We start from the raw sequence: 13,770 nt of genomic DNA on the forward strand, positions 1-13,770 counted from the left end.
TATTGCACCCATATCAGCCTCATATTGCAAATAAAAGTAAGAATACGGGTAGAGGGTAAAGAAAGAAAGAGAAGTAGAGAGAGAAACCCTAACCAGTGTTACAATGGTGGCAGCGGTGGGATAGTTCAGTCTGAGCTGAAAGGGGCTGTAACTTGATAAGAGACTTCATGCCCTGTATGACTAACCATCCTGCGAGATGGGGACTTTTATTATCACTACTGCCTTATTCACTCTTGCGCTCACGATAGCCTCATATTGCACCCAGAGTCTGTCAGTGCAGACTACTTATCACATGCCTCTGTATGACTAACCATCCTGTGTGATGGGGATTTTTTTAGCATCACGTAGCTAGCTTTTTTGACACACTGTACTCCCCTTCATATAGTCTAGGGTAGCTGCACAAATGCAGATGTACCTAATGATTGTACCTAATAAAACAAATGATTGAAGGATAGGCGTAGCTTAGGCTATTTCTACCCCTCGGCCTAGCCAAAGAACCCTACGTGTGTAGGGTCGACCGTTCCTGGCTAGAGGAGCTTCAGAGTCTTCGTTGGAATTCATTACTTGCTTATTTTAATCATTAGTAATGCTGCTGTTTAAAGCTGTAGCTAGACCATTATTAGAGCACTATAAGGCTTGTTTGGTTCAAGCGTATGAACTGCGAGAGGGTTATTAAGACCAACATAATAATTTACTAACCATGCAGCAAGTATATTTTAGTCCTGAAAATAGGTCAGGGGTGAAAGTAAACATTCAAGTGTATATACTTCGGCACATACAAATATTACTAAATAAACGATAATACAAGTAGATTTATAATATTTGCTTCTAGTTAAGTTTTGCAACAATTTCTACCGTTTTCTATGAGAGTTACCATTCACCACATTCCACTAACACCATGCCCCCCCCCCCCACATCTCTTCACTATACGTCCGTTTTCACCATATCGCACCACATCTCTCTACCACCATTCCCCCACCACATCTGTGTACCACCATCCCCAACCATATCCGACTACCACCATCCCCTCGCCCCCCCCCCCCAACCACATTCCACTACCGCCTCCCTCTTACACCATAAACCCCACGTATCATATTTCAGGACTGTTAAAGTTAATTAACGTAACAGGTATACAAGAAGAAGGCTAGTAGGCGAAGCATAAAGATGCTCAAACATTTCGCCTGTTTCAGCATCCCCCATCACATCTCTCTACCCAACCATGACCACCAAACATCACTATATCATACCTCTACCTTCACTATCATCCCCACCACTGCCTCAATCCCTCCCACCACTACTACAATCCCTATTCCACCAGCATTCAAAGTGGAAGGGACTATAACAGTCCTTTTCACCGTGAACATCCACTATCTCCCGCCAATTCCCAACCATTGACGACCACAATAATCAGCTACAAGTCCCCGCCACCACAACCATAAACATTTTCCACTCATGTACTCACAAGAAACTATAAAACAATGAAATTATCAAGAAATTGTTTGAATTTAGTAGCAAACAAGTACTCGTGATGATAAAGAACGAATTAGTCCCTTATGCATCTCATTTTATGATAAACAAATGGACATTGGGAAAATTGTGAATGGTAGACAAGGGAGGAATAACGTATTGACCGAGGGATTTAAAGAGCCGCGGTGTTGTTGACACCCCAGGCCGGCCAGTCAGTCAGTCACCCCGTAACCACCGGTCTGAGAGGGGGTTTGTTGACGTGCTCTCTTGATTTTCTTCAATTAAACCCCAGGTATGTTGCTTTTATTAATCATCTGAGGCTCCTGAGCTGTCTTGCTCAGGAGTTGTGAGTAGCTTAAGACTAGCGTAATGGCTAAAATTATTTTCTGCTCAAGTGCTGGTAGGCACAGTGCTGTTTTTATTGACGGCGTAATTTTTGTAATCCTTGATATTTTGGGCTAAATTAGTTTTGATTTGTTTGATAATGTATGCTGCAATGTTTTGATAAACCTATTTTGGCAACGTGCTTTTTTCACTACGATTTTAGTAGGCTTCCGAGTATTTTATGTTAAAAGCCATGCGTTCTATTCTAGGTGCCTATTATTTAATATAAATTTAATTTCCATTTACGATATGCGTATAGTATACCTAATGAAGCCGTAAATATATATATTCATGATATCCTTAACACATTGTTTTGATTGTCGCCAACGGCGACCTGGTTTAATAATAAAACTTTTAAATTAAATTACTGTTTCGGGGTTCCATTGTCAGGGACAGGAATCTGGTTGCATGTGGGTGTCGTGTTACCCAACTAGTTACTAGCCAGAACCTACGGTATTAAACTTGACTAATTGACGTGACCATCAACCACTATTGAGGGATATATATATATATAATATATATATAAATAATAATAATATAATATATATATATATATATATATATATATAATATTTTACCTGGTTGATGGGGTTCTGGGAGTTCTACTCCCTAAGCCCGGCCCGAGGCCAGGCTTGACCTGTGAGAGTTTGGTCCACTAGGCTGCTATATATATACAGTATGTAGTTTTAACACGAACGTCACTACTCCTTCCATACTCTTTGTTAACAAAATTATTCGAATACCCAGCTGCATCACTATACATGTGATGACATGTGAAAAAGTTAAGGATTTAGAGGGAACTCTTTCAGAAATTTCTGTTCCAAATACTGTATTACCAGAAATCTTATCCAAGTGTCCCATAGATAGTACATGAATGTGATTGTAAATCTTACCAGCACGCCCCACTGTAAACTTTTGGGATGCAGGATATGAAAATTTACAATTATATATATATATCTCGCCAGAAATGTAAATTACAGAACGAAAAGATCACTGGGAGTCAAGGACTTCAACCCATTTTGACTAATCTTTCTGCCACTCTTCTATTGGATGGGGGATTGAAGTCGATAATAACTAATTTATCAAAACAGTCAATTAAGTCACAAGGTAGCATACTTGGTCACTCCTCTCTCATACATCATTGATCTGCCCAGTATCATGGAACATCTTAAGCAAATATACTATTTGCTGATGACACAACATTCATTTTCTCTAATATGTACTAATTCAGTCATCTTAATTTATGCAGTAAATAGCCTGCTAGCCTAAACAAAACAAACTTCATGTGAATAAATATTAGGAAACACTCTGTTAACATTTACAAGATATTGTAAGCAATAATTTATTGCCAATAAATCTACTAATCAAATAGACCAAAGAATTAACAGTATGCCAATTGTGATCAGATGAGAAACTCCATGGCATACACACAGATAACAAATTAAACTAATTGCGACACAAAAAAGTACTATAATAAAAAAAAAGTATCTAAAGGTGTAGGCATACTCTCTAAAATCCACTACTGTATTATGCATCTCCCTCCACCCTGACACTACAATATATTACTCACCCATATACCCATATCTCACTTATGGTATTTGTACCTGGGAATCAAACTTAAACCTACCTCGCACTTAATTGTTCAATGCAAATTGGCAATTAGAACAACAAAAGTCTAATTCCTAGACAGAACGCAGCATTTTCATTTAAATCCTTGAACATGCTGGATGTAAATGCACTTCACAGGTGTTCAAATGTTCTATACAATACTGTATCTTCAAAGCTCTAAAGCTGCAACAGAATTTGTATAAGAATTATAATACAGTAGTTTATTTAAAAACATATACTGTATATTGGTTATATTGCATTGTATACATATATGGTACAGCATTAAACAGAATTTATAAGGCTGCTAAGCATGCATAGCATTTTGGGCAAGTCTCAAAACTAATACAGTACTGTATTTTTAGTGTAATTAAATAATCATATAAACTTCATTCATAAAAGTTCATTTTGTACATTTATAGCTTGGTTTGTTTACCCAAAATTACAATTAACTATTTACTCAGCTATTAATGTGGTATTACTTAAATATTGTATATTTAAGTTGCAGATAATTTGATTACACAGTGAAAAATGAGCTTGAGTATATAATTAACTGATATGTAACTCTAAACACTTAGAAATAATCTTAAATAATATTCATCACTTAATTACATAAACCATTTTATTATTTCACCAGTAATATTTTATATTTTGAGAGGCCTACTCAACCAAAGCAGAAACAACATGCACATGAAGTGGTTAGGCCTATATTGGGAAATTTTCCCAATTGCAATAAAATACTGTAGTGCCTTTAACTAAAAAAAAGTACTATAAGCACTGTATTTAAATTAGTGTCATATACTAAATTAAAATAATAATCTACATTATTGTGGAGAATATCTAATACATAACAGCATAAATCACCGATAGAGCCTTCATTCTCAAAAAGGCAATTGATTGATTGCTGTTGTTTATATTTTAAAAATTCTGTAAAATATTCTGTTAAAATAATTGTCCCTATTTTTAAAACTAATAAATCTCGCCAAAACTACAGAATCTCATCTGTAAGTCCTTCATTCCTTTTGTAATTATAATTCGCCTCTGGTAATATCATATGCAGTAATAAAATAATAAATATTAAACATAATTACATGACCTTACAATTTTAATTTTACAATTATTTTTGGGTATATGTACAGTACTTAAATATATGTTAATCATAATCAAGCTCATTATTTCACTGTAAATACTTCAATTATCTGCATCTTGGCCAATTTATTTTTCCTTAACCCCATCTTTGTATCGAGACATGCATACTAATTACCCGGTTAGCTTTAAGTTACCCAAACTGCTGTGCTGAATTAGGGGCCTTGAAAGAATATTGCGAAACTCTACCATGTAGTGTGAGTACAATATCACACAACACTTGTGTAATTTTATACCTGGATATTAGAATTATTTTTGCGTTTTATTTTTTATTTTTTGTAGTTGTGATTGATAGTGTAATTTTACTTAATTTTTATTGACTAGTGCAGTGTAATTACCCTCATCAACCTAATGAACAGCAGCAGCTTTCAATACTATATCTTTCTTATTCAAGTAGGTTTGAGAAAAATTCTAAACAGCTTTGTATATTATTAGTTCATATACTTAAGGAAAAGTAACCATCAATTATACATTAAAAACAATTATCAGCTTTGTCGAAAGTACAGTATACGCCAAATGTACTGTAGTTTGTTTTATTTGCTGAAACCTAAAAATATACAAGTACTGTAATGCAGATAATTTATTGATAGAACTATGAATGATACAAATATTTTGTGTAGACAGATACAGTTGTTGTTGAAAACAATAAGATAACCAGCATAGCTTGTTGGGGAAAAAATCTGAATGAAACAGTATAGAGTACAGTGCTGAATACCTTTAGTTCCAGCTCAGAGATATTATTCCAAATTGTGTTCAAGTAATTTTGTGTTCAAAAAAGTTTTTGAAGTACTGTATGCTAATTCTTCATAATTTAGTTTCCACAGGTGTACAGTATATAATTTCTATAAGGCCACTTGCATGCAGTGATTTGGCCAAGCTTTAAAATTAATGTTTGGTTTTATATGATAGACTTTAGGGATAATACTATGACATCAATTAACACATAGTTTTAAGGAAATGCTTATCGGCATTCAAGGTTGATATTTAATGCCAGAGAGCATATTTTATTTAGGTTAGTGAAAGAATTCACACTGTAACATGCTTCCGATATTTAGGAGCAATTGTGCAAGGCTGGCAAAGTTTAAAAAAAAAAATTATATAATAATTTAAAATTCATAATAAACATACCATCAGACTAGCTATAAGGTACAGTATATCCAAAAAAGCAGAATAGGTTTGCTTAATACAATAAATATAAATACAGTAGTAGAAAATACCGTTTTTTTTTTAAATGTATTTTCTACTGTACTTTTACTTTGCTGGTGTTTATTGTATTCATGTTAGACATTTTAATGTGAAAATTCATTTGGTAGACTTGTTCTGTATATTCAGTCCAGCGAAAGTCTCTTCACATCATTATGTAATTCAAGGCTAAAAGTTGGCATAAAACTTGCCTCTTAAAACTGAGTTAATAAATAATAATACTATTCATTTGATATGTTTAATTTGCATTATGGTTTATTGATATTCACTCCTTCATTGGGTATTCTTAAGCAAATCATTAAATTGAGTTTGTACCGGCTCTTCTTATAGCACACACAATATAGTACACAGTACACTTAGTCTCTGTGGTGCAGTGGTAAGACACTCGCCTGGCATTCCGTGAGTGCTTTGTCATGGGTTCGTATCCTGGCCGGGGAGGATTTACTGGGCGTAAATCCTTAACTGTAGCCTCTGTTTAACTCAACAGTAAAATGAGTACTTGGTTGTAAAAACGATTCTTTGTGGCGGGGATCGTATTCCAGGGACCTGCCCGAAAAGCTATGCGTACTAGTGGCTGTACAAGAAAGTAACAACTCTTGTATATATCTCAAAAAAAAAAAAAAAATTATGCCATGCTAGTAATTTACTGTTCACTTTACCCGCACTTTATTCACTTAAGATATCATGAGAGATCTGAAGTGAATCTTATTCATCTTATTAATAATTATAATAACACTTTATTTAAGAGTACTGTGACGGTAAAGCGTTGTTGTTCGGCTGTTTCAAAAGCTAGGGGCAGGGCCTCGTCACATTAAAGAAAAAAAAAAGAGAAAAAGCTGGAACTTTCATCTGTGGTAAGGTAATGGGAAGACACACAAAACACAAGTTAATTTAACAATGAAATTTTAATTATGTTAGAAAAACAAGACATGAATAAAATTAAGCATAAAATATACAAGGCTAGACAACAAACAAAATAATAAGAATAATCACTGGCAAATGAAAAGTTACGTTAAGACAAGCGAGTTATAGCAAAATAAATAATAATGATGCCGGAATATTGGCTTCAAGCTGCCACCTCCCTTAGTACACGAAAGCCAAGGCTTAGTCTACCAACGAGAGATGTCAACTGCAAGGAGCACTGGGATATTCTGACTACTCTGGGCCACTGCAGCCCAGACATCAACTTGTGGTGGAGGGTGGAGGGCAGGTGCGACGGGACACCAGCCAATCAGCGACAGGCAGGCGATGGACAAGCAGTTTGCCGGTTTACGGTGGCGGGCGGTAGCAGGTGTGCCGGTGTGCTGGATACGTTTTGCTCTCTGGGCAAAACGTTTTGGAGATACTTGCTGGATATATCTTCTATATTATCTGTTGTTGTTACGTACTTTGAAGGGAAGAGCAGGCCCAATCTCTCTTGAAAGAGATTATCGTCACAGTACATACATATGATACATAAACAAGTGGAGAATTTGAAAGCAAGAGAAGTAAATACCTGTACATAAAGCCACTAATATGCAGAGCATTTTGTGCATAACTAAAAGTAATTAGGAGGATTCTGTAAAAGTGTAATGGGGTAATACTTAAAATTAAAAGAGAAAATGTTTGAATTGTTGAAAAGAATTTGAAAATGATTGACATTTTTTTAAGAGGCACAGTTTTAATAAACAGTACATAGCAATTAATTTATAATTGTAGATTAGATTTAATAAATTATAGTTTTAATTATATTTGAAAGTATATTTTTCTAATATCTTGATATAGGTTTTAGTAAAAACATCTTGGCATTTTTATTTTTCTATTCTCTCAGTTCTTAACAAGTACAAGGATAAACAAAGAACTGGTTTCACACATAATATAATACCCTCATGTCTAGTAAATTACAGTAATCTTTCGTAATCTTCATTGCTCTCAACAAAGCTATGGTAGCATTGTGAAGTCCAAGATTTTCATTGTTTCAGATGATAATAATAATGATATTACTTTAGGTAAAAGTACATACGTACAAAATGAGTTACAACCAGACTGTTGGATTTCTAGATAAGAGCTAGTACTGTACTGTATAAACTATGCTTAAAGCCACTAATATGCACAGTGCTTCGGGCAAGATGTGAGGAAAAAACTATTAAAACACTAAAACTTGTGTTCAAACACTTTATTTCTTGACCTAAAAGCCAAGCCATATTAAATTCAAATTTAGTAATCTTGAGCACAAATAGAATACGTCCCCTGGTTTTATTTGAGTGTGCAGTATTTAGGGTTTTATTATTTTAGTATACTGACTCAAATCCCACTCACATCAAAACTTGTTGAATCAGTTTAGAGTTACTGTAATGACATGCATAAGGTCTACCATTCTTGTTTGGTTTCTACTCACTAATTTAAATACAGTACTGTACTATTTAGTGTGTGGTCAGTTGTCATTGATTGTCTGAAATAGTTTGAATGTAGACTACTGTATTTGTGAAGGGAGTAGAAATTTAATTTGCAGAATGCAGAATTTGCATTTTGAGAGATTGTATTTTAGTAATTTACTACCATACAGTATTACGGTATTATTGCTGTGTTGGATCACTCTTGGTTAGTTTCTACTAGCTGTACGCTAATGAATTTTAACTATATTCTTTGTTTTGGATCTCTTATTCTCTAACAAAGAACTTCATTCTGTACAATACTCTAATACAATTTTGTTCATTCCTGAGATAATGTACTTTCTTGTCAGTTTTCTTTGCCATCATTCTTCTTTAGCTTATATTATTCTGTTGTAAATTTTCATTTGCCATAAATGGAATTATTTTAAGTTACCTGTACGCCGAAATGGTTTGTGTATTAGCGGTTTTATTAAATGTATGTACTCTGTAATGATTTATGACTGTATCATGTTCTGTATACTGTATTTTTGTTTATGAAAAGTATTGTATATTGATAGTAGGGTGGTTGATATTTCCTTTGGATTTACTATATAATATCATTTATATAATTATTTTATCCTTTAAATTGGTAGCAAAAAAATTGGGGGGTTGGGGTGGGGAGGCTGCCCAACAATTTTACCGACAGTCCATGCATGACACCTATTAAGTCTCCACGCCTCGTCTTTGAAATGGTCTTTTACCAAACAGCTATACATTTGCATACGTTTTTATTGCCTTTAATGTCCCTTTGATGTAATATTCTTAAGGCATCTCAAGCTACTGGTATTGTCACTTTCTTGCGCAATAAGTTTCCAAGAGAGTTATAATAGTTCCTGTTGATTGAAGATAATGTTATTGTGCATTTCTTCATCCTCTTCATTTTCCTTTTATTGCACACTTGTTCATCTGTAACCAGTTCATGATTATCGCGTTAAACAGCCTCTACAAACCACCTGTGAATTTATTATAAAATCTCAATCACTGTCATAATCTACATATTGTACTCACTTTATTTCAACACAAAGAATGTTTGCAATGTTTTCTTGACCTAACCTCAAGCTTTATGAGAGCTGTGAATGGCATCTCGTAGGATCTATGCTTTTGTTCTTCAGTGTATGGCTTGGCAGCCATGCTTGATTCAAAGCTATTAATTTTTTTGGGCTCTTAAACAGCAAAAATTACACTCATAAGTTGGCTGGATGAGTGGTGGTATTTGGCCAAAGAATCATCCACACCAATTTACCATCCACCAATTTAAAAATGTTTGATATACAGGGCATTGATAGACATCTTTGTCTGTCTGGATTTTGTCTGTCACAGCTACAAGGTTTTCCTCACTCTCCACTCAGCTTTCGTTTAAGAGAGTGAGCGCGTCTGTGACTGGCTGGTGGTTTAAAAGGTTGAAATTGACTGTTAAGGATTACCCCGCATGCAAGTGCTGCTGGACTCTGGCTATAGTTGTAGTAGTTGTTATTGTTAAGGTAGACGTTAAGGAAACTTGGGAAGGGTGGGGGGGGGGCTGTCCAGGAGCAATAATATTGTTAGCCAATACCTTCAATATCAATAACAAAATTAAATAAGAATTGACAGGGAGAAGAAAACTGACAAGAGTAGGAAACAATGACCAGGAATAGAGCTGTTTGAGAGTTGAAAAATTGTGTTGCTAGTCAGAAGTTTATATAACATTAATAATAGTGTAACTAGCTTCAAAAGATTGTCACTTGCTTAGCTAAACCCCCTCCCTGTCCAGCTCGTTGCTGCCGTGAGGGGGCTTGGTGGGCGGCTGCCGGAGTGTGATGCTCCTTGGGTTAGTCCCCCCTGTCAAGCTTGAGGCAGCCGTCCTCAACTTGAAGCACCGGGAGCATTTATCTTTTCCTAAGGCGAGGCGCCAGGTTCGCCGGCTCCCACCTTATGCTAACGTCTCTTATGCTCGCATGTTGCGCTCTTCCTCTCCTCGTCCTTCCCACCTTCCTCAGACTCAAAACCGTTTCCGGGCCTTGGACCCTGATACGCCCACTGCCCCCTCCTCTGTTCCTTTGAGTTCTGTCCTGAAGGGTCCCCCCTCCTGGTCCTCTGTCTGGGGTTCCCCTTCTTTCTGCCCGGTCTGCCATGTCTCCAGTGTCTTCTTCCTCGTCTCCTTCCGGTCCTCCTTCCCATTCTTGTCCTCCGTCTCTTGGCTCTCCGCTGCCTGTCAGAGTGGGCTGATGTCCAACACTCTCGCAACGGCCATCGTGTGTGCCCTCGTTCAGCTTCTCTTGTTGAGACGCTAGATTCCGTTGCCCAGTACTTAGTTGCTGGGACACCTGTGTCTTTAAGTCGGAAGCGTAAGCCTGGCTCCTCTCCTTCCTCCTCCCTGGCGGGTAAGAAGGCTTCGCTTTCTTCCTCGGCCCCTGCTTCTGCCTCTCTCGCTTCTTCCCCTCCCATTTTGGTGGCTGCGCCCCCTGTTCCTGCTATGAAGGTTACTTTGGCCCCCGCTTCCCTCTCGGTTGCTGCCCTTACTGAGGTGCGCTCCCCTCTTTCTACTCGTCCTGCTCCTCCTCTTCCTGCTGCTGTCCTTGACTGCTCCTCTCGGTTGTCTCCTCTTCCTCCTCCTCCAGACCCCACCCGTCTACCTCTGGTCTGTTCTCCCGCTTCCTTCCCTCCATCTTTGCTCAGTTTACCCATGCTCCTAACCCCTGACTTTGCTGACCCTGATCCCGACCCTGATCTTCTTTAACATGCTATGTTCCTCTTTCGCCTTTGTTTCTTCCTTGTTCTCTGTTGTTGTCCTTTCTCTTCTCGTCGATGTCTATTATTCAATGGAACGTTCGGGGTTATTATGCCAATTTCCTTGAACTCCAATTTCTGATTTTGCGGTTTTCGCCCCATTGTGTCAGTCTCCAGGAGCTGATGCTTGGTGCTTGTCCTGGTCGTTTTCGTGGCTATTCCTTTCTCTCCGCCTCCCCCTCTAACTCTTCTGCTCTCGATTCGTTCTGATGTTCCCTTTGTCCCCTTGCTTTTTCCTTCGCCTCGCCATTATTCTGCTGCTCGTATCTTTGTGGGGAAATTGTACACCGTTTGTTCCATTTATCTTCCCCCGATTGTCCCGCTTTCTCTTCCTGATCTGAAACACCTACTGGACTCCTTGCCAGAGCCTGTGCTCCTGCTGGGTGATTTCTCTCTCGCAGGGTAAATACTGGTTCGGTAACAGGGTTGTTGATTTGTGGAACCAATTACCGCGTAACGTGGTGGAGGTGGGGTCCCTCGATTGTTTCAAGCACGGGTTAGACATGTATATGAGTGGGATTGGGTGGTTATAAATAGGAGCTGTCTCATATGGGCCAATAGGCCTTCTGCAGTTGCCTTTGTTCTTATGTTCAGTTGTCGTCATTCCCTTTGGGGTGATGTTCTGACGAACACCCAGGGTCGCCTTCTTGAGCCGTTTACCCTCTCTTCTTCCCTGTCTCTTCTGAATTCTGGTGAGCCCACGCATTTGGACTCTCGGACTCGCACCCTTCCTGTCTTAATCTTTCTTTTTGCTCCTCTTCTCTTTACTTAGATTTCACATGGCAGGTTCTTGATGACCTCCATGGCAGTGACCATTTCCCCATCCTTGTTACCTTTTTCTCTTTTAACCCTCCCCTCTCCTTCCCTAGGTGGCAATTTGCTTAGGCGGACTGGAACCTATTTACCCTCAGTGCTGCTCTCTCTGACCTCTCCCTTCTGCCTCTCCCTCGCGCTCTCCTCCTTTTTCATGAGACTGTCTTCGATGCTGCCCTCCACTCTATTCCTCGCTCTTCCTATCAGGGTCCACGGAAGTGCATTCCCTGGTGGAATGCGGACTATGCTCAGGCTGTCCGCTGTAAGCGTGCAGCCTGGAAGAGACACCGCCGTCGGCAGATGACCGATTCTTTTCTTTTCTTTCGGGAGGCGAGTGCTGTGGCCCGTAGGGCCATCCGTACTGCTAAATGTGAATGTTTGGCATCTTACGTCTCCACCATTACGTCTGAAACTTCTCTGCCACAGATCTGGAAGCGTATCTGCAAGATAGCGGGTAAGTTCGTTCCTGATGTTTCGCCGGTCCTTCACCTCAGTGGTACTCTTGTGGCGGACCTGTTGCAGGTCGCTACCGAACTGGGTTCCCACTTTTCTTCTGTTAGCTCTGGTCTTCATCTTCCCCAATCTTTCCTCCTTCATAAACCTGGCCTTGAATCTCGTCCTTTAGATTTCTGCACTCATCTTCGGCTTCCCTATAATGATCCCTTCTCTCTCTCTCTCTCTGAACTTCGTTCTGCCCTGGCCCTCTGCGGTTCTACGGTGGCGGGCTCCGATGGCATTCAAATTATGAGATGCTTCACCATCTCCCTCTGTGCACGTCTTAGTATTTACTGAGTCTGTATAATCAGATCTGGGAGTCGTCGTCAGTCCCTGAGGACTGGCTCAATGACGTTGTCCTCCCTGTTCGCAAACCAGGGTCTCTGGGAACATCCCCTATGGACTTTCGCCCTATTGCCCTCACAAGTTGTGTCTGCAAACTCTCTGAACGTTAGGTTAACGTTTGTCTGATGTGGTTCCTGGAACACCATCACCTCCTCCCCTTCTCAATTTGCTTTCCGCAAGTGCCGCAGCACAACAGATGTCCTGGTGAACCTTTTTGTCCTGCAGTCCTTTTTGACCTGGAAAAGGCTTACGACACAACTTGGCGATATCATATTCTATCCCAGATTCATTCTTTTAGCCTTCGTGGTTGTCTCCCTCTTTTTCCGCAACTTCCTCTTTCGTCGTTTCTTTCGGGTGAGGCTTGGTACCGCTCTCTCTGCCTCTTTTCAGCAATACGAAGGTGTGCCCCAGGGTAGTGTTCTGAGCACTACTCATTTTCTGGTTGCCCTCAATGTTCTTCTTTCCTCTCTTCCTTCAGGCGTCTTCTCCGCTCTCTGTAGATGATCTTACCCTTTGCTGTCAGGGTGATGATTCGCCTCTCCTTCAACGCCGGCTTTAACTTGCGATTGATGCCGTGTCGTCTTGGGCCACCGATCATGGCTTCAGGTTCTCTACTACTAAGACTTGTGCCATGACTTTTACTCGGAAATGGGTCGTTCTTCGTCCCTCTTTGTCACTTTATGGTCGTCCCCTTGAGTACAAAGATTCCGCGAAGCTTTTGGGGTTATTCTTTGACACTCATTTGTGTTGGTCTCCCCATATCTCTTACCTCTGTGTTGAGTGCTCTAAGGCCCTTATCCTCCTTCGGGTATTGTCCCATACTTCTTGGGGAGCGGATAGGCGCACTCTCCTTGCTTTAAATTCCTCTCTCGTCCTGTCTAAGCTCGATTATGGTTGCCCTGCTTACTCGTCTGCTTCTCCTTCTACTCTTCACCATCTTGACGCTTTGCACCATACTGGGTTGCGTCTCAGTTCTGGTGCGTTTCGTTCGACTCCCGTCCTCAGCTTGTATGTTGACACTGGCTTCCTATCTCTCTTTAGGATCGCTGTGATCGCTACTGTCTTCACTATTTTGCGCGGTCCTTGCACCATCCTTCCTCTTGCCTCTGTCGTGCTTTAACTTTTACCCCTTCTG

The 13,770-nt window shown here is 39.4% G+C and overlaps 1 protein-coding gene across 2 annotated transcripts in view; it reads left to right on the forward strand.

Annotated features, from left to right (window-relative positions):
- The first annotated feature begins 1,056 nt into the window (after positions 1–1,056).
- Positions 1,057–13,770, forward strand: part of LOC123773988 (ATP-binding cassette sub-family C member 12) — a 208,392-nt gene continuing 195,678 nt past the window's right edge. For both annotated transcript variants that reach the window (XM_069318722.1, XM_069318724.1), the window contains exon 1: positions 1,057–1,759. The gene's annotated coding sequence lies outside the window, so the exon portion shown is untranslated. The remainder of the gene's footprint in view (positions 1,760–13,770) is intronic.

This window comes from Procambarus clarkii, chromosome 91 (genome assembly GCF_040958095.1).
Source record: "Procambarus clarkii isolate CNS0578487 chromosome 91, FALCON_Pclarkii_2.0, whole genome shotgun sequence".
In the NCBI taxonomy this organism is placed as follows: Eukaryota; Metazoa; Arthropoda; class Malacostraca; order Decapoda; family Cambaridae; genus Procambarus; species Procambarus clarkii.